Source organism: Nicotiana tabacum, chromosome 23 (assembly GCF_000715075.1).
Source record: "Nicotiana tabacum cultivar K326 chromosome 23, ASM71507v2, whole genome shotgun sequence".
NCBI classification, from domain to species: Eukaryota; Viridiplantae; Streptophyta; class Magnoliopsida; order Solanales; family Solanaceae; genus Nicotiana; species Nicotiana tabacum.
Window position 1 is genome coordinate 44019840 of NC_134102.1, and position 20836 is coordinate 44040675.

Consider the following 20836-nt stretch of genomic DNA (forward strand, 5'->3'; position numbering starts at 1 on the left):
GGCCTCCTTCGATGGAAAGGGTATTCAAGGCCCGAGCCTCTCGAATCATCTCCTCGGAAAATGAGGGGAGCAGTGGGGAGCCCCCAATTTCTATTGCCCCAAGTGAATCACTTGGGCCGTTCTCTCCATCTTGGGGGGGGGCTCGAGATCAGCCCCTACAGCCGTACCCACCATTGGCTCATTATGGTGGGGGGTAGCCTCGAACCTTGATGACTCGGGGACTTCGACCAATTCTCTTCCCGAGACTCCCTCATCACGAGATGGAATCTCCGCAGCCTTCACCGATTCAGTAGCCTTTGGGGCCTCGGTGCTTATTTTCACTCGGGCTACCAGCCCGGAGTCATCTTCTTCCTCTTCATCTTCATCCCTAAGACGCTGAACAGAGTCTTCGGTCAGGAGGATGATATTCTTCCTCAGCTTACGAACCGCCTTCTTCTTAGGTTCCTGATCCTCGGAGGTCGAGATCTTTTTCCTCTTTTTGTCCTTCATCAATTTCGGTGCCGGGATCGAAGTCTCCTCCTCACCAGATAAGGGCCTCATAACAGCATCTTTGCCAAGTCTTGTATAAAAAGAAAATAAGTAAGAAACGCTTTACAAAGTCAACAAAGACGTGGGAAAGAAGTTTACCATATGTTTTGGCCTCCCATCGGCCCTTTGATAAATCGCGCCACGAGCGCTCGGTATATGTAGAGGTCGAGGCCAGGTCCCGTACCTAGCTCTTAAGGTTAGGAATCGCACCAGGCATCCAAGAAACCGCTACATCACGAAAAAGGATATCGGTGATAAAGAAACGAAGGAGCAAAACAATGAGAGCTAACAGTAGAATTATACTTACGCCTCATATTCCATTTCTCGAGAAATGGCATCTTCTCGGTCGGGATAAGGTCGGAAGTTTTCACTCGAACGAACCAGCTCATCCAACCTCGGTCCTTATCCTCGTCTATGCTCGAGAACAGTACATTGGTAGCTCGGCGTTGAAGTTATATTAACCCACCTCGATAGAGGAAGGGGCTGTATAACCTGATGAGGTGGTCGAGTGTAAAAGGCATCCCCTCGACTTTGCTCACGAAAAATTGGAGCAGAATAACGATTTGCCAAAAGGAAGGGTGGATTTATCCTAAGGTTATTTGATACTGGTGGCAGAAGTCAACGACAACGGGGTCGAAGGGGCCTAACGTGAAAGGGTAAGTGTACACACTTAAAAACCCTTCCGCATAGGTGGTGATATCTTCTCCGGGAGCCGGGATCACCACTTCTTTGTTTTCCTATTTGCAATCTTTCCTTACCTGCTTGACGTATCCCTCAGTTATCGAGCATATATACCTCGATACTGACTCGTATCGACCGGGAACCGATGAGGCCTTATCGATCTTAAAATCAGAAGTGAGAACACACACCCCGAGAACACACTCCTCAGGTCGTGGCTCCACCGGTGTTTTGTCGCCGGCCGACCGCGATGAAGAGGCGTTCTCTTTTTGAGGAACAGTTTTTGACGTTTTGGCCATCTAAATTTCTGTGAACAAAGATCAGATGTATTTTGGTGTTTTGAGAAGAAATTTGCAGTGAAAATCACAGATTTGCAGATAAAGAACTTAGAAGATGCGAAAAAGAACTTAGAAGATTTGGAGATTGGAGATCTAAAAGTAAAAAATGGTAAAGAGAGGAGCTATTTATAGAGTGGGCGATGACGGTTCAATATCAGTAGTGGCTGACCATCGTCTGACACACATTTAATGCCTTGGTAACTGAACCGACGGGACAGTTATCACATACGTCATGGTCGAGCTCGATGCAAACGTCAGTGTATATCTAGTCGTATCATTGGAAAATCATGTCGTTTCTCGCCACATTCTTCCCGAGAAACGAGGGGACTATCTGTATACGGTCAAAACCGATTTTGCCCTTCATGTAATTAGTCAAGATTGGAACATGATGGACGAGGGTCGTTTTCATAATACCGGGATAAGATCTGAAGCCAGGTTACCAAGCTCAAGATTCAGGGACCGATCAATACCGAGCTCGAAGTCATTATCGAGCTCGAGTCCAAATCGAACTATAATGTGAAGTGGCGTTATCGAACTCAAGATCCGAGCCCGAGTCAATACCGAGCCCGAGTCAATATCGAGCTCGAAATCTAGAGATCGACCAATATCAAGTCTGACCAAGATCGAGCTAAGAGACAAGAGCCGTTGTAGCCGCACTTGGGGAGAGAATCTCGGCGGGGATTAAGGAAAAGCTAAATTAACTAATCTATCATGGGATCCCCACTATGTATTTTTTATTATATCCAAAGTAGGATCCCTCCACTATAAAAGAGTGACTATCATTTCTGTAAGCAGGCATCTACACACTCCCTTATTAAAAAGATTATTGATATTCACATATAGATAGAGGAGAAATTATCCTTTTGTGAGCCTTGTACATTGATTCATCTTGCTTGTTCATAAATCATTTTCGACTCAGTTTGGTTTGTATTTCATTCTTTTTTTACAGTCAATATTCGATATTTTTTTACATACTTTTCCGATTTGTGCCAAATTATACCACGTATCCTTAGAACTACGTATAAATTCAACTCTATCCGTTTTTCAGGTAAACAGATATACACAAAAATTGTATGGTGGAATTCCAGAAGTTAGCCATGAGTTAAGTAAGCTGCAAGGGTATTCAATTGGGTATCCAAACATCAGCAGCGATTACATAATTGCCTCTTGAAACGTCTTTATATTAAGCAAAACATTCGAGCAGTTGAGTGATCAACATGAAAAAAGAACCACGAACGGTTGAGTCGGGAATAAATTGGCAAAATCTCGAGGCTGAATCTGTTTCTCCCTATCAATGTAGGATAAACCTCCTATCCAATAAATTTTTTTTTAAAAATGTACAATGAAAATGAAAAGGGTTGCGAGTGAAATTTCTTGGTATGCTCTAAATGGAGTACTACACCATTTGAGCTAACAAGTGAGAGTGCTAGAGCTAATATGGTTTTTCAACTCCACAAATGTCCTCTGCATTATCAGAAATAATTGACAAATTAGAGTCTGTTAGAAGCAAGACAAACAAGCAACTCCGTTTTAATGTCATGCTCGGTAACACAAAGGAAAGCATCATAATTAGGCTGCTGGCCTAAAGATGGTTTTGTCTAGCTACTGAACAAAGGGCAAACTACAGCACATGTTCTGGTTTTATTTCAGTGGCGGGACATTGGTAATTAGACTTATAAGCCACATCACAACAGAACCTACGATCCAACAAACCACACAAAAGACTAAGACACCAGCCAAAATGGTGGCTAATGGAGGGCCTGATGCATCACTGCTTTTGTCTGATCCTCCTGAAGAATTGTTGTTTGATGCTGATATAGGTAGTAGTCTCTGCCTTAGCTGCACACGCACAGCATTGTTGAATCTGAACAACAAAACAGAGAACCAAAAAATTGTAACATCCTTTGACAACAGCACATCTAAGTACAATGAAAATGATATCATAAACCACTGAGGTTGTGCTCAAGAGGCATCAGTTGTCGTCTATGTTGCTCGGACTCTCTAAAAATACCATTGCACCCGTGTCGGATCCTTCAAAAATGCACTACTTCTGGAGGATCTAACATGCACTCGGCTGCATATTTGAAGAGTTCGAGCAACATAGGTTGTCGCATATCTACCACAAAACCTCTGCTTTAAAAACCCTGTACTTTTTGTCCTTCTTGTAGAGCTCCATACACCCATAAAACTAGAAAGTGAGACAATATACGTTGTACGTACAAATTTGGAAAACATATACTGAAAAAAAAAAGGGGGACCTCTATTTTCAAGCATCCAATCCAATAATAAAATCTACAGAAGATTTCCAAGCCCTGGATGATTTCCAAGCCCTGGATAGTAAAAACAGCTTTAGACCTTTTAAGGCATGGCAAAGTAATGCAAGTTTTCTCATGTTTGGATGTCAAGAAGTGGCAACTTCATTCACCACAATAACATGATTGGAAATCGGAAGCACTTAATGTGATATAGTAAGCTTGTCCAGAAATCATACAATGTCATTAATTCAAGTACCTTTTGACAGTTTCTCTTTGTTCCGTCCAGAGGTGGTTTTAACATCAAACAATTTTCTGGTGAAGGAAAGAGAACGTCTTCGAGATCGGTTTTAGCATATTTATAAATCCTAGCACATTCTCAAACCTTACAACTGAATCAGCAGGATTCAAAAGCCTTCACTACTATGCAGTCCACTTCTAATGGTGTACATAGTATTTATTACTTCCTCTATTCCAATTTATGTGATGCACTTTCTTTTTTAGTCTGTCCCAAAAAGAATACTACCTTTTTATATGTAGAAACAATTTGATTTTTAACTTCTCATTTTACTCTTAATGAGATTATTAACAGCCACACAAATTTCTACGGCTTGTTTTGGACCGCAAGTTTCAAAAGTCTTTATTTCTTAAATTTCGTGCCCAGTCAAACTACATAACATAAAATGGAACGGAAGAAGTACCATTGATTGTTGAATTATAGTTATACATGGGAGGATAAACAAGGAAAACTTCTACAAACAAATCAAAAACATTCCGTAGGAATCCAAAGAATCGTGCAAATGATCTGAGTTCAAACATTAGCACCCTAGTAATCGAGGAAGCTGGAACAAAGATTAACGGAGTCTAGGTTTCAATCCCTGCAAAGATAGAAAAGTTAAATAATTTCTCTTTATCTGTATAAGTCTTGATGGACAAATTTATCTAGTACCGTGGTGGGAGGACGCAAGCACCCCATGAAATAACTAGAGCCCGTTTGGACATAAGAATATTTTCACTTTTTTCGAAAAAATAAAATTTCCAATTTTCACTTAACATGAATTTTGAAATTTTTCGAAAATTTAAAAAATTCCAAAAAATTATTTTTCAAAATTTTCACATCACTCACAAAATTTCAAAAGCAACCCAAAATTATATTCATGTCCAAACACAACTCTAATTTTAAAATACCATTTTCACTTGAAAAACAAAATCACTTTTTTATGGAATTTTACCATTCTTATGTCCAAACGCCCACTTAATTGCGAGTAAACTGGTTCTGGCAGCACCTGTATTAAAAAATTTCACACACACTCACTTCCCTTCCCTTCCCTCCATACGCACACACTCACTCACTTGGTCATTTAACTAGCTGCAGAAGGCATTGTATGTCACCAATGAACAACCCATTAATGCTAAAATTACTACAAATTTTAGACTAAAGAGCAAGTAAAAAGAATAATTTTGAGTCTATAAGAGTGTAAATTGAAGCATTTGTACCTGAAATTGAAGTGGGCAAGGAAAGCACCGTGGCTAGGACTGAGGAAGGTAACGAAGGAAGATTGAGGCCTGTGAAGGGGACGCTGAAACCCTAGAACGGCTTGGAATGGACGAGCATAACAATGGACGGACGCCATTTCTGTGTGCCAGACGTTTGCTTGTGTCTCTACCCCGTGGGGCGTGGGTACTAGTTAGATTTTGTGAATTATGAAGGAATAATGACAAATCTGAAATTAGTGAATGCAAATAAATGATGTTGACATGTGATGGGACCTTTATGAATTATTAGACAAAAGATTCTATTGGTTTTTTTATTAAAAAAAAGTTCTCCCTCCGTTCCAATTGATGTGAATATATTTGATTGGGCACGGAGTTTAAGAAAAAATGAAAGATTTTTAAAATTTGTTGTGTTAAACAATTCAAAAGGGGGTCCAGAGTATTTGTGTGATTATAAAAGCTTCTTATTAAGGGTAGAATTATAAGTTTAAGTAAAATTATTTTTAAATTTAAAAAGGTGTCATTCTTTTTGGAACGGACCAAAAAAGAAAAAGGTTCACATAAACTGGAACGGAGGTAGTATTTCTATTGCTTTATTTTTTATTTTTAGTTCTTTTATTTCCAATACTGTGTCTAGTAATCACCGACGTGCCGATTTACACCGTGTGAGACCCATAAAAGAGGGAAGACAGTTCTATAATAGAAAAATTATTTTTAGGGTTCGAACCAAGACCTCTAGTTAAGCACGAGGGAATCACATTCATCTCAACGAAATTCTTGGTAATTATTGATTTATTTTGTCTGCCTTTTCCTTTTCTCTTGCCTTTTTTCCATAACTTTAGGAATAGTCTATTTGTTTAACAAATCAAGGTTTTGAGGTATATCTACCTCTTCCAATCTAGTATTTTTCATACTAGTTTCTCCTAAATCCATATTTCAGAAACATATCTATGTCGAATATTTCATATCTATTTTATATATACCATGAAAGTACCTAGGCTCTGATACCATTAACAGGATCAAGTGGCGGGCGGTAATCCGCCATGCCTTCTCAATTAAATTAAAACAGAAATCACCGTTCATTAACAGGATCAAGTGGCGGGCGGTAATCCGCCATGCCTTCTCAATTAAATTAAAACAGAAATCACCGTTTGACCGGGAACTGGACTTGTTTCACACCTCACATCTGGCTTTTATATGCCTGGAAGGTTTCCACCAGTTAAAGATTTCTATTTTAACATATTTGAGAATTCTTAATCTAGCTAATTCAGTACCCTTATATTTAAAGACTGGCGGTAATCCGCACAATCAGTAAGGATAAGAATTGAAATATACTTGAATTTTATATATAGTTTAATGACTGTATGGAAGGTTAAAAACCTTTACTCAAGCAAGGGGTCTGTCATAATATAATACATACTTTTATTGAGCCCATGTGTCTAGCAGTTCTAACCGTGAAAGAAGATGCCCCTTTTAACTCCTTTATCGGGCTGAGGTTCACGGCTGGCTAGACGGAGCCACTAAGGCAAAGCCAATAAGAGCAGTGTTATATCAAACTGTACCAACCATCTTGACACCAAGTCAAAACTCTATATATAAAACTCATTTATATTTTAATAGATGTCGTCGCTTTCATGGTGTATATAGGAGAGAAGTTAGATATTCAACATAGATATGATATCTCTTAGCAGGACATCGTCACGGCCAGAGAGGAGAGACTAGAAGAAAAGCTAAACTAAGAAAGACAGAAGTATGTACCTTGTGGCCAAGAAGCAAGGCCCTGAAGATGAAGAACTGAAAACTTTTATTTACTTGTTCTTCTATTACAATCTACAAATTTCAAACTAACTCTTTACTTACACTTAGAGAGACAGAGAGAGTTCTAGAGAGAGGGAGTCTTAAACGTCTGCCTCTAAAAAATGAACGAATGACTTCTATAAATAGAAAAAGAAAAGGAATCTATAAACAGTAAGAGTGGGTCCCCGTGGGTCCCTGTAACAGTGTTTCTACTATTGAAACAGTGTATTTACTGTTGATGAACAGTGTATCTACTGTTCGAGTGGGTCCGGCGGCTTCACTGTGCTGTGGGTCCGGCGGCTTCACTGTTTGAGTGGGGTCCAGCTGTTTCACTATGCTGGTTTCTTTTCCGCCTTTTTCAATTTGCGGATAAGTTCTTCTGCATCTTGTAAGTCTTCTTCAGATAGTATCCTTTCTGCTTCAATGGGCTGAGAATCTTCAGCAATATCATCGTTGCTTGTTTCACTTTGCATTGACGTATCTGACTTTTCATATTGATTAATGGAAGACAGTAAATTTCTTTTAACCTCTTCCAAGTAACTGTTAATCATCTCTGTTTTATCTCTTTCTTGAAAGGAGATCCTTCTGGCAATATGCCTCACTGAACTGTCATCAATTACCTCTTTCTGAGGTTTACTGGAATATTCTTGGATCTTCATCTCGATTGAATCCAAGAGCTCTTGACCATATAAGGTTTTTGTTTTGGGATCCTTCTTCATTAACTTGTCCCAAAAATTATTGTAAAAAGTCCTATATAAGCAGGGGACTTGTTCTTCAGTGAATCCGACTTCCGGATTCCATTTGTGTATCCAAGGGATAGAAATTCCAGAAAGAAATATATTTGATTAATTTTTTCTGGGTAGCAGATATGATCTGCGTGATATAGATCGTTAATAAAAGGAGAAATTTTTACCCATTCTTTGTATAACATGAGAAATGGATCTGGTAAAATCTTTATTGTTGGACCGTGGTATGACCACCAGTTTAGAAACCAATTAGGAACAGTTGTTGCAAATATCTTTGCACATACTTTTATAAACCAAGTATGTTTATGTCTATCATTATTGTAGTATAATACTTTATCAAAAGCTTGGATATAATCCCAATAAGTAAAATTCATTTTCACTTTGTTAAGGCTTATCTGCCTTTCTTTCATTGTGGATATACCCCAGTCTTCAACAGATATTATCTGTTTAATTATAATTTTCGAGAAGTTATAAACGTTCTCGTCTGTACTATACCCAGAAAAGTGCTGAAAATCTGCACTTCCAGTACTGGTTAGTATCATTTCATAGTAGGAACGGATTTTGTATGACTCACCCGGATAATATAACCCATTTATCAAATACCTTTGGAATATCTTCCACGGTTCTTCTTTTCTCTGAATGTCAGAGTTTTCTAAGAGAAATATCATTTCTCTTTTTGGCACTTTCTCGTATGACTTGATATCATCATTGTCATCTTTAGTAATGGAAGCAAAAGTATCACTTTGCTTAACAGAAGTATCTTTCTGTTTTTGAGCAGTCAAATATGCCTGCAAATGTGCGTATAACGGACTATCTTCTGGAATATCTTCCAGATGGACGGATGGTCCAATCGATGATTTTTCTCTGAGAGATATCCTCTCATTGACTAAACTTCTTCTTCCCATTTGTATAACTGGGGAGTTTGATGAGGATCCGTATGACGATCCCGAAGGAGATAACCTTCCTTTGGACTGTGGGGATGATCTTCCCCAACCTCTACCTCTTCCCCTACCCCAGGGGGGTTCCATCCTGTAAATATTCACGAGATAAGAAATCTGGCAGAGAATTATCAATTCCCTTTTTATATTGTATTTCAAAATCAAAAGGGGCTAATTGAGCCTGCCATCTTGCAAATATCATTTTCGAGGCATCATGTTTAAAATCTTTGTTAAACATATATTTAACAGATTGTGCGTTAGTTTTTATCAAAAACTTTTGATTGTATAAATCGTCCTGAAATTATAAAACACATTTTACTATGGTTAACATTTCATGTGCCACAGTAGCGTATTTTCTCTGGGCTTCAGACCATTTACCAGAGTAAAATCTAATCAGATATTCATGTTTATCGTTGGGATTAATTTGTTTTAAAATCCCTCCATAACCAATGTTAGACGCATCAGTCTCTATAATTTTTTGCCATGCAGGATTAGCAAGGGTTAAGCAAGGTAAAGATTTAACACGTTGCTTAATACTTTTTACTAAAGTAGTGTGACTATCAGTCCAAGGGTTTTTATAATATTTTTTTAGCCTATCATATAAGGGGGCTAAATCACGTGACAGATCTTTATAAAAAGGTGAAATATAATTTAAACTTCCCAAAAATCTTTGTAACTGAGTTCTATCAGTAATAATATCGGGAAATTTAGAGGCAAAATCAATCGATCGTTGAATAGGAGTAATCTTTCCTTGACTAATATAATGTCCTAGGAATCGAATATTAGTTTGAAATAAACTCATTTTTTATTTTGAGATTACCAAACCATTTTGTATAACAATTCTTTTAAAAATATCTAAATGCTTAATATGCATTTCAAGTATTTTGAAAAATACCAAAATGTCATCGATATATACAATGACGAAATCTAGATAAGGGTTAAAAATATCATTCATAATTTTTTGAAATTCTGAAGGGGCATTTTTCAAACCAAAAGGTATAACATTCCATTCATATTGCCCAAATGGAACATTAAAAGCAGTTCTATAAGTATGCTCTTTAAATATTTAAATTTGCCAATAACCAGATTTTAAATCAAATTTTGAAAATATATTGGCATCATATAATCTAGATAATAAATCTCTTTTGTTAGGAATAGGATACCTAACCCATTTTAAATATTTATTCAAGGGCTTATAATTTATGACTAATCTAGGAACACCACGTTCCTTTCCAGCTGCGTTATTAACATAGAAAGCTGTACAAGACCAAGGAGATTTTGAGGGTTTTATCAAACCCTTTGATAGCAAACTATCTATCTCTTTTTTGCAAAATTCTACTAATTCTGCATTCATTTGACAAGGTCGAAATTTAGTAGGAATATCATCCTTAGTGAAATTATCTTCATAAGGAAGAGTGACAATATGCTTTTTTCGATTCCAAAAAGCACTAGGATGCTCAGCACAAATATCAATAGCAATCTGCTCGGAAATCAATTTGATTTTTTCCTGTACTTTAGTAGAATTTAAAGTATCAAATATATTCATACTAAATAATTCTAATTGCAAAGAATCAACATGTTTTTGCTTCATATCAATTAAAGCATTAATATCTCTAGTTACCGGATCTGTAATAAAAGTATAACTAATTTCTTTATCCTTATAAGTAGCAGTAAAACCTTTTGAGTCTATGCTAGTAAAAGGATAAACAGCATTAATAAACGGTGTTCCAAGTATAATTGGAGGGTATAACTGATTTTTTACCAAGAAAAAGAAGTGAGGAATACAGACTTTATTCTGATAAATACCCGTATTAGGAAGTTTATACTTTATATCTAAAGCATGTCCGGATGCAGATCTAAACATATGAGTAGTTTTTTGAAAATATTTCGTAGGTACTAAACCTTCTTGAATGCAGCTAACATCTGCTCCACTATCAATCATGGCAATGTTTGTAATTGAAAAACTATTATCAATGAGAATAGTATATTTAATATACCATTTATGAGAAGTAATAATTTGTATCATTCCTAGAAACATATCATGTTTAGGATTAAAACTAATAGGTTTTTCTTCAATATCATTTTTAAAAATACCTTTGTTTTTATCATTAGATTCTTCAGCTGGAGAATTGGTTTTCTCAATCTGAGTAATCCTATGATCACAAATCATTTGATTTTGTTTAAGAGATTTAATCTCTCGTTTCAAGTTTTCAACTTCAATTTTTAAATCATCGAAAGAAGAATCTCTTGCTGGAGTTGCATTTTTGTTCAACAAACGGTTATTAACCTCTAGTAAAGAATAAGGTGGAGAATATTCAAATTCTTTTTCAAAAGGTTTTGAAGAACTAGAACTTGAATTAGAACTTGAACTAGCAGCCAAATTAATAATTTTTTCACGAAGTTTTTCATCAGTAACTTCTTTCAAAAGTTCTATCACATTATCAGATGTAATAGTTTTCATGTTTAGATCTTCAAATTGTGATTGTAATTTATAAAATTCATCATCACAAGTACATGTATCACCTTTACAAGTTGTACAAGTATTATCAATATTTTTATCACTATCAGATAAATCAAGCAAGTCAATTTCAGTTTCGGATTCTGATTCAGAATAATAATCGGATTCTGATCCAGAAGTGTATAACAAACCATAAACCTTATCACGTAGTTCATCGTCTAGTCCTAAGGTTTTCAGCTTTTGAAGCTTACAATTTGGAGCTATATGGCCAAATTTACCACACTTATAACACTTAATGTCAGCAAGGTCTCGCTTAGATCTATTTTTGGTAAATCTAGTAGACTTGCGATGTGCTTTCTTGGCTTCTCGTTCTTCTTTGGATCTATATCTAGATCTCTTTCTCCTATAAGGACTGTCTTGGTTGGGGTATCTATGATACTTATGTTTTTTCTTCTTATGAGTAGAAATCTCGGGTAAACCGAATTGGGTGCAAAAGTTCCCTAACTGGTTTCTTTCCTTAAGCTTATCCATCTTAAGCTGTCTAGACAATCTTAATTCATTGCACAGGTTTAACCCTTCCTGTGTGCAAATTCCTATTAATTTACCATAGGTATAGTCTGCGTAAGGAATTTCTCCATAACTACCTCTTAAAACCTTTCTAACTCTTTCGGCAAATAAAGAGGGAAGGCCATCTATGAACTTAGCTTTCCAATATTCAAACTTATTTTCTGGTAGTTCCATCACTCTACTCATAAAGGTGTCTTTATACCACCTAAACTCACTTAAAGTCTTACATCTAAGGCTATTAAGGAGGGTACGGACAGTCTCATTTTGGTTGGTAAATCTACCATTGAAGTGTTCTAATATAGTAAGAATAAGAGTGTAAACAGCATCTTCTCTATTTGCTACTAGAGCCATGCCTAAGTTATCAATTCCATCCTCAGTGGCTTTGGCATTAATAACCATTGCCCTTTCATCGACACTCAAATAATTGTCCCACCAGCCACGAAGTTGGCCAGTAAAACCTGCAACAATCATTCTGCAAATATTCCTATCTGTATTCTTCACACTTTTACAGATAGTTGCATACATAAGCATTCTATGTACTAGAATAGTTAACTGCCTATCAGTCAAACCATCAAGGTTCCATTCGTAAATTTCGGAACCACTGTAAGACGTATTAGTCTGATTCCAATCACGTTCCTCTATTAAAACATCTTGAGGAGTAGGACGATTGTAATAATAAGTCTGCATTCTTGGTAGGATTAGTAGTTTAGTATCATCACCTTAAATGGTTAAAAATTGTAGTTTTGTGGAGTACTTTTTTTAGTATTATGTTTTTTGTAACAGTAAAAAAAATTGTTTTTAGCTTGCCGAATAAATGTTTATATTACTAAGCAGTTTACCCTAAGTAAAACTATAGTATAGAATCTCTAATAACTTTCAGATGGAGTAATGCGAATATTTATAAAAACAAATGGAGAATTAAGAGTACTTATTTGGGACTTGTTATTGTTAAAACAAACATTTTGCTAGTCGATCCAACTTGTTCTTTAACATGTGCTATTGTCTATGACTCTATGTCAAGCTAATTGTGTATGGCCCGGTCAGGGCGATAAACAGATTTGCAACAAAGGAACTTGCTTTTTGTATGTAAATGATAAAAAAGAATGGGTTATTAAAACCAGGAATATGGGGAAGGGAATAATAAGAGGGAATAGCAGGCACCTCAAGGTCAACATGCCTGTCTGACATTAAATGAGGCTATTTTTGTAATTTCAATAAATCAGAGCAACAGGATTGGCTGAAAAAGAATCTTACTAGCTACTACATAAAATGTTCAATACTTTGACGAAACTACCCCTTACTTATCTCTTCACACCATCAGCGCATTCTTTGTACGCAACGCCTACTGGCCTTACTTAACTTTCTAATCCCACGTGGACCTCACGTCTCAATTCCCCACCATTTAACTAACAAAAGAAATGGTGTACTCAGTTTGTACTTTAATGGTGTTTGAATCTTTTCTTGAATTAACATGCAAAATTAAAGAAAAAAGAACTCAGACAAAACAAAATGATAATCAAAACATGGGGAAAGATCCATATTATGTCTATATACTTAAAACAAATAATCATATATCTATAAATACAAGCAAATCATATGTATACGGTCAAAACCAAGTTTGCACTTCGTGTGATTAATCGAGATTGGAGCATGATGGACCAGGGTCCGTCGTTATAATATCGAGCTGTGATGTGAAGTTGGGTTGTCAAGTTCGAGACCCAGAGACCGATCAATATCGAGCTCGAGTCAATATCGAGCTCGAGACCCAGAGACCGATCAATATCGAGCTCGAATCAATATCGAGCTCAAGACCCAGAGACCGACCAAGATCGAGACCGAGCCAAGGAACAAAAAGCCGTTATGGCCACATTTGGGGATAGAATCTCGACAGAAATCACGGCTTAAATCAAGGAAAAGCTTATTAATTAATCTATCATGGGATTTTCACTATGTATTTTTAATTATATCCAAAGTAAGATTTTCTCACTATATTAAGAGAGGTTATCATCTGTAAAAAGGGGATCATGAATGGACACATTGAGATTTACTAAAATTAACATAACATCTAGGAGATTATTCTTTTTTGGGTTTTGATATTGATTCATTTTGTTCCCTTATCAATCACTCCCTATTCGAATTCGGTTTGTATTCATTCTTTTTACAGTTAAAATTCTATATATCTTTACCTATTTTTTCAATCTGTACCAAGTTATATCACGTATCCTTAGAACTACGTATAAATTTAACTCTATCCATTTTTTGGGTAAACAGTTTGGCGCTCACCGTGGGGCTAAGGATATAGTGGTTATTTGGTACAAATCTCTGCAAAACACACTATTTTACACTTGCTCTTGGAAGTGTCTTTGATTTCAGGTTAAAAACGACGAACTCTCAATTAATGGCACTGCCTATCGACAACGAAGCTGGCCTTTAAGATGAGAATAACAACCTAATGCCCGGGGAATGAAAGACCATTCATTGATCCCGTGGGAACTCGGGCCGTAGATCCAATTGACGTTAATTCGCATGTGGCCATTGAGGCGAACCAACATTCCGACCCCGAAAACAGCATTCATGGTGGAACTCGTTCTGCAGTTCGAAACACCCAAAATGTTGGAGAAGACGGGATCAGCCTGCGTATGATTTTCGAAATGTTGCAAGCTCAACAAATAGCGATAGCTTAGTTGCAGAGTCAAACCCAGGCACCGAGCAGACCCGAGCACGGTCCACCCCAAGAAGTCACCCACAAAATGGGGTCAGCTGTGATAAGATCAAATGAACAAGAATCGGGAACTAATCCCGAAATTATTAGGATGCTCAAGGAACTGACAAAACGAATTGAGTCAGGAGAAAAGAGGATTGAAGCAAACGACAAAAAAGTAGAAACTTATAACTCTAGGGTTGATCAAATCCCGAGGGCACCACCAATATTGAAGGGCTTGGATTCCAAAAAATTCGTACAAAAACCTTTCCCCTCGAGCACAGCTCCCAAACCGATCCCCAAGAAGTTCTGCATGCCCGAAATTCCTAAATATAATGGGACGACCGACCCCAACGAATATGTCACCTCTTATACATGTGCCATTAAAGAGAACGATCTAGAAGACGACGAGAACGAATCTGTATTATTAAAGAAGTTCGGGGAAACCCTGTCAAAATGAGCAATGATATGGTATCATAATTTACCGCCTAACTCTATCGATTCTCTTGCTATGCTTGCAGATTCTTTCGTAAAAGCACATGCCAGAGCCATAAAGGTCGAGACCAAGAAGTCGGACCTTTTCAAGGTAAGGCAAAAAGATAACGAGATTCTAAGAGAGTTCGTATCTCGTTTCTAAATGGAACGAATGGATCTACTACCGGTCACGGATGATTGGGCCGTTTAAGCTTTCACCCAAGGACTGAACAAATGAAGATCGATGGCTTCACGACAGTTAAAGCAGAACTTGATCGAGTACCCGACTGTTACCTGGGCTGATGTACATAGTCGATATCAATCGAAGATTAGAGTCGAAGACGACCAGTTGGGTTCTGGGTCCGTTATTAAAAGGGGCACCGGCCGAGAACTAAGGTCGAACAGTGATCGATACCGGCAGTATAATGGAGATCGTAAGGGTAGCGAACCGGGACGCAACCCCGTACGAGGCGAAAGGAGAAGTGATCGAGGCCAAAGGTCTCGAGGACTGATGAACAATGGGTTCGACAGGCATACCAAACCTAAGGAAGCACCGCGATTATCGGAATATAACTTCAACATTGATGCATCCGCCATCGTATCATCTATCGGACGCATCAAAGATACTAAATTGCCTCGACCTCTACAGTCTGATCAAGCCCAGAGAAATCCCAATCAAATATGCAAGTATCATGGCACCCATGGCCACAGAACGGAAGATTGCAGGCAGTTGAGAGAGGAGGTAGCTCGGTTAGTCAATGATGGGCACCTTCGGGAGTGTTTAAGTGATCGGGCCAAGAACCATTTCAAAAACAGAGAGTTCAATAGACAAAACGAACAAGAAGAGCCACAACACATCATCCACATGATCATCGGAGGGATCGATGTCCCCCAGGGGCCGGTGCTTAAACGCACTAAGATGTCGATTATAAGAGAGAAGCGATCTCGAACTCAAGATTACATACCTAAAGGAACCTTGTCCTTTAGTGATAAAGACGCGGAAGGAATCATGCAGCCCCATAACGATGCATTGGTAATATATGTGCTTATGAATAAAACTAAAGTTAAGCGTGTGTTAATTGATCAAGGATCTTCGGCCAACATCATACGATCAAGAGTCGTAGAGCAACTCAGTCTATATGACCAGATCGTGCCCGCAACCCTGGTACTAAACGGATTCAATATGGCGTATGAAACCACTAAGGGCGAGATAATTTTTCCAGTAAACATGGCCGGGACCATCCAAGAAATGAAGTTCCACGTGATCGAGGGCGACATGAGATATAACGCCCTGTTCGGGAGGCCGTGGATCCACAACATGAGAGCCATACCCTCAACCCTTCACCAGGTTCTAAAATTCCCAACACCAGAGGGAATCAAAATGGTCTACGGGGAACAACCGGCCGCAAAGGAAATGTTTGTTGTCTATGAAGTAATTCTGATATCATCACTATCATCGACAAAGGGATCAGATTCGAAGGAGAAACGTGACACCAAATAGCAATCACAAATGTCATCCTCGACCCAACTAAAGAAGCAGAAGACTGACGAAGATGATGATTATGGTATCCCTCGATCCTTCATGGTCCTTGATGATTTCGACGCTACCAAATCAACGATCGAAGAGCTGGAGCAAATCACACTAATCGAACATCTGCCCCGAGCGAAAGGTATACCTAGGCACGGGGTTAAATCCCGAGCTCGGGAAAAAGCTTATTCAATTTCTTGCAGCTAACATGGACTGTTTTGCTTGGTCCCATCTTGACATGACAGGGATCTCACCGAAAATAACCACTCATAAACTAAGCCTGGACCCCAAATTCCGCCCAGTGAAGCAAAAAAAAAAGGCCCCAGTCCGAGGTCAAACATGCCTTCATCAAGGATGAGGTAACCAAACTTCTCAAAATAGGATCCATTCGAGAAGTAAAATACCTCGAATGGCTAGCAAACGTGGTGGTAGTCCCTAAGAAGGAAAACAAACTTAGAATGTGTAAAGATTATAAAGACATGAATAAAGCATGCCCTAAGGATTCTTTTCCTTTGCCTAATATCGATCGTATGATCAATGCCACGGCCGGCCACGAGACTCTCAGTTTTCTCGATGCCTACTCCGGGTACAACCAGATATAGATGAACCCGGAAGAACAGGAAAAGACCTTGTTTATCACTAAGTACGGAACTTACTGTTATAACGTAATGCCATTCGGTCTAAAAAATGCTGGTGCAACTTATCAATGCCTAGTAAACCGAATGTTTGAAAAATAAATAGGAAAATCAATGGAAGTTTATATTGATGACATGTTAGTTAAGTCCCTGCGAGCAGAGGACCATTTAAAGCATTTGCAGGAAACTTTCAATATACTAAGGGAGTACAATATGAAGCTCAACCCCGAAAAATGTGCATTCAGGGTTGGCTCGGGCAAGTTTCTTGGTTTCATGGTGTCCAATCGGGGAATCGAGATCAACCCCGATAAAATCAAAGCTATCGAGGATATCATGTTAGTGGATCATGTGAAGGCCGTGCAGAGGCTAACGGGACAGATAGCCACCCTAGGACGATTTATTTCGAGATCATCAGATAGAAGCCACCGATTTTTCTCGCTACTTAAGAAGAAGAGCAACTTTGCATGGACTCCGGAATGCCAGCAAACTTTGGAGGAACTAAAACGGCATTTATCGAGCCCGCCACTGCTTCATACCCCGAAAGTGGACGAACAGTTTTACCTGTACTTAGCTGTCTCGGAGATAGTGGTAAGTGGAGTCCTGGTTCGAGAAGAATGAGGTACGCAATTCCCTATTTATTATGTCAGTCGGACATTAGGCGAGGCCGAAACTAGATATCCACACTTAGAAAAATTAGCGCTTGCTTTAATAAGCGCCTCTAGGAAACTAAAACAATATTTCCAGTATCATCCGATATGTGTTGTAACAACTTATCCTCTTTGAAATATTCTGCACAAACCCGAGCTTTTGGGCCGATTGGCCAAATGGGCCATAGAAATCAGTGGGTACGATATTGAGTATCGACCCCGAACCGCCATTAAATCTCAAATCTTGGCGGACTTCGTAGCTGACTTTACACCAGCCTTCGTACCCGAGATTGAAAAAGAACTACTGATAAAATCGGGTACCTCTTCGGGTGTCTGGACCCTCTTTACGGACAATGCCTCGAACGCGAAGAGGTCCAGACTAGGCATCGTACTAAAATCACCCACAGGTAATATAGTTAGACAGTCTATCAGAACAACAAAATTGACTAACAATGAGGTCGAGTATGAGGCCATAATTACAGGTCTTGAACTAGCTAGAAGCTTGGGAGCGGAAATCGTAGAGGCTAAGTATGATTCCCTCCTCGTGGTAAACCAAGTTAACGGGACTTTTGAAGTCCGAGAAGATCGAATACAGAGGTACTTGGATAAACTACAGGTGAATGTACATCGATTTAAGGAATGGACCCTACAACATATACCCCGAGAACAGAACAACGAGGCCGACGCTCTTGCAAACTTAGGTTCATCGGTCGAAGATGGCGAATTCAACTCGAGGACTGTAGTTCAACTCATGAGATCGGTAATCGAAGAAGGTCACACCGAGATAAACTCCACAAGTTTAACCTGGGATTGGAGAAATAAATACATAGAGTACTTCAAGAACAGGAAGCTTCTATCAGATCCAAAAGGAATCGAGAGCTCTGCGCACAAAGGCAGCACAGTTCACCTTGTCCGAAGACGGAACACTGTTTAGAAGGACGTTCGATGGACCATTGGCAATATGTTTGGGACCGGGAGATACCGATTATATCCTACGGGAAATTCACGAAGGCACTTGTGGAAATCATTCCGGTGCCGATTCGCTGGTCCACAAAGTAATTAGATCAGGGTACTATTAGACCGATATGGATAAGGATGCAAGGGAGTTCATTCGAAAATGCGACAAATGCTAAAGGCATGTGCCCATGATTCATCAACCCGGGGAACTACTCCACTCAGTCCTATCTCCATGGCCTTTCATGAAATGGGGAATGGGCATCGTTGGCCCCCTCCCATCGGCCCCAGGTAAGGCTCAGTTTATTTTGTTTATGACTGATTATTTCCTTAAATGGGTTGAAGCACAGGCTTTCGAGAAAGTCAGAGAAAATGAAGTAATAGACTTCATTTGGGACCACATCATATGTCAATTCGGGATGCCATCCGAGATTGTATGTGATAATGGAAAACAATTCATCGACAGCAAAGTAACTAAATTTCTCGAGGATCACAAGATCAAAAGGATCCTATCAACACCTTATCATCCCAGTAGGAACGGACAAGCCGAATCAACCAACCAAACTATCATCCAAAATCTTAAGAAGAGATTGACCGACGCCAAAAGAAAAATGGAGAGAAATACTACCTGAGGTCCTATGGGCATACCACACAACATCAAAATCCAGTACCGGATCAACACCATTCTCGTTGGTTTATGGCGCCGAAGCTCTTATCCTGGTCGAGGTGGAAGATCCTAGCATCAGGTTTCGATATGCAACAGAGGAGTCGAATAACGAGACCATGAATACGAGCCTAAAATTGTTGGATGAAAGACGAGAAGCCACTCTCGTCTGATTGGCCGCCCAAAAATAGCAGATCGAAAGGTACTACAATCGAAGAACCAATCTTCGACATTTTAACTTCGGGGACTTGGTGCTAAGAAAAGTCACCCTTAACACCCGAAATCCGAATGAAGGAAAATTGGGTCCAAACTAGGAAGGACCGTATCAGGTTCTCGAAATCGCCAAAAAAGGATCCTACAAGCTCGGTATGATAAACGACAAACAATTACCGAGCAATTGGAATGTATCACACCTAAAATGATACTACTGCTAAGGTACAAACCTCCCATGTTCATTTGTACTTTGAAACTAAGCCTTGCAGGTATTCGAGCAAAAACAGGGATGGATTTTTCAACACGAAGCCTTTAGGTCTGAAAGCACGTGTTGCACTCTTTTTCCCTTAGACCGGTTTTGTCCCAAATGAATTTTCCGGCGAGGTTTTTAATGAGGCAATTATTTATCGTTCTAACTTAGAACAATTCAATAGTATCCGAGGCCTCTTTACAATCAACCTCGAATACTGGGGGGCATTGCACTCGAATATCAAGTTCGGGCAAACTCGTTACTTTATGGCAACAAGGTCTCGATAGGAAAAATTTGTAAGGGTCAAATGGTCAAATGAACCATACCCTCATAGTTTGCTCGAGCCCTGACACAAAACATGTACGCATGTATAATGACCTATAAAGAGAAATTTCCTCTTTACCGATATCTCATACCTCAAAAAGGTTCTTCTACTTCATATTCTCGATCTATTATGCAAACAGGCTTAAGAGCCAACCATGACCGGAGTTCGAACTATTACCCCGAATCGGGGACTACGTATAAAGCCTAAGGGCTTCGTTGCTTCGAGTTCAAGCAAATTCTCACTCGACCATAAAGCCCAAGGGTTACATTGATTCAAGTTCGAACTACTACCCCGAATCGGGGACTACGTATAAAGCCTAAGGGCTACCTTAATTCGAGCGCGAGAAATCATTCTCACTAGACTATAAATCCTAAGGGCTACCTTAATTCGAGTTCGAGAAATCATTCTCACTCGACTGTAAAGCCTAAGGGCTACCTTAATTCGAGTTCGAGAAATCATTCTCACTCGACTATAAAAGCCTAAGGGCTACCTTAACTCGAGTTCGAGCAAACCATTCTCACTCGAGGACTACGTATAAAGCCTAAAGGCTACGTTACTTCGAGTTCGAGAAAATTCTCACTCGACCACAAAGCCCAAGGGCTACATTGATTCAAGTTCGAACTATTACCCCGAATCGAGGACTACATAT

At 38.9% G+C, this 20836-nt stretch overlaps 1 long non-coding RNA gene across 1 annotated transcript; it reads right to left on the bottom strand.

The window, feature by feature from the left end:
* Positions 1–2985: 2985 nt before the first annotated feature.
* Positions 2986–5486, bottom strand: LOC107769552 (uncharacterized). Its single transcript, XR_012705970.1, has 2 exons — positions 5294–5486; positions 2986–3408 (listed from the first exon to the last, which is right to left on the bottom strand). It is a non-coding gene; the product is annotated as an uncharacterized LOC107769552 (long non-coding RNA).
* Between the last annotated feature and the right edge of the window lie 15350 nt (positions 5487–20836).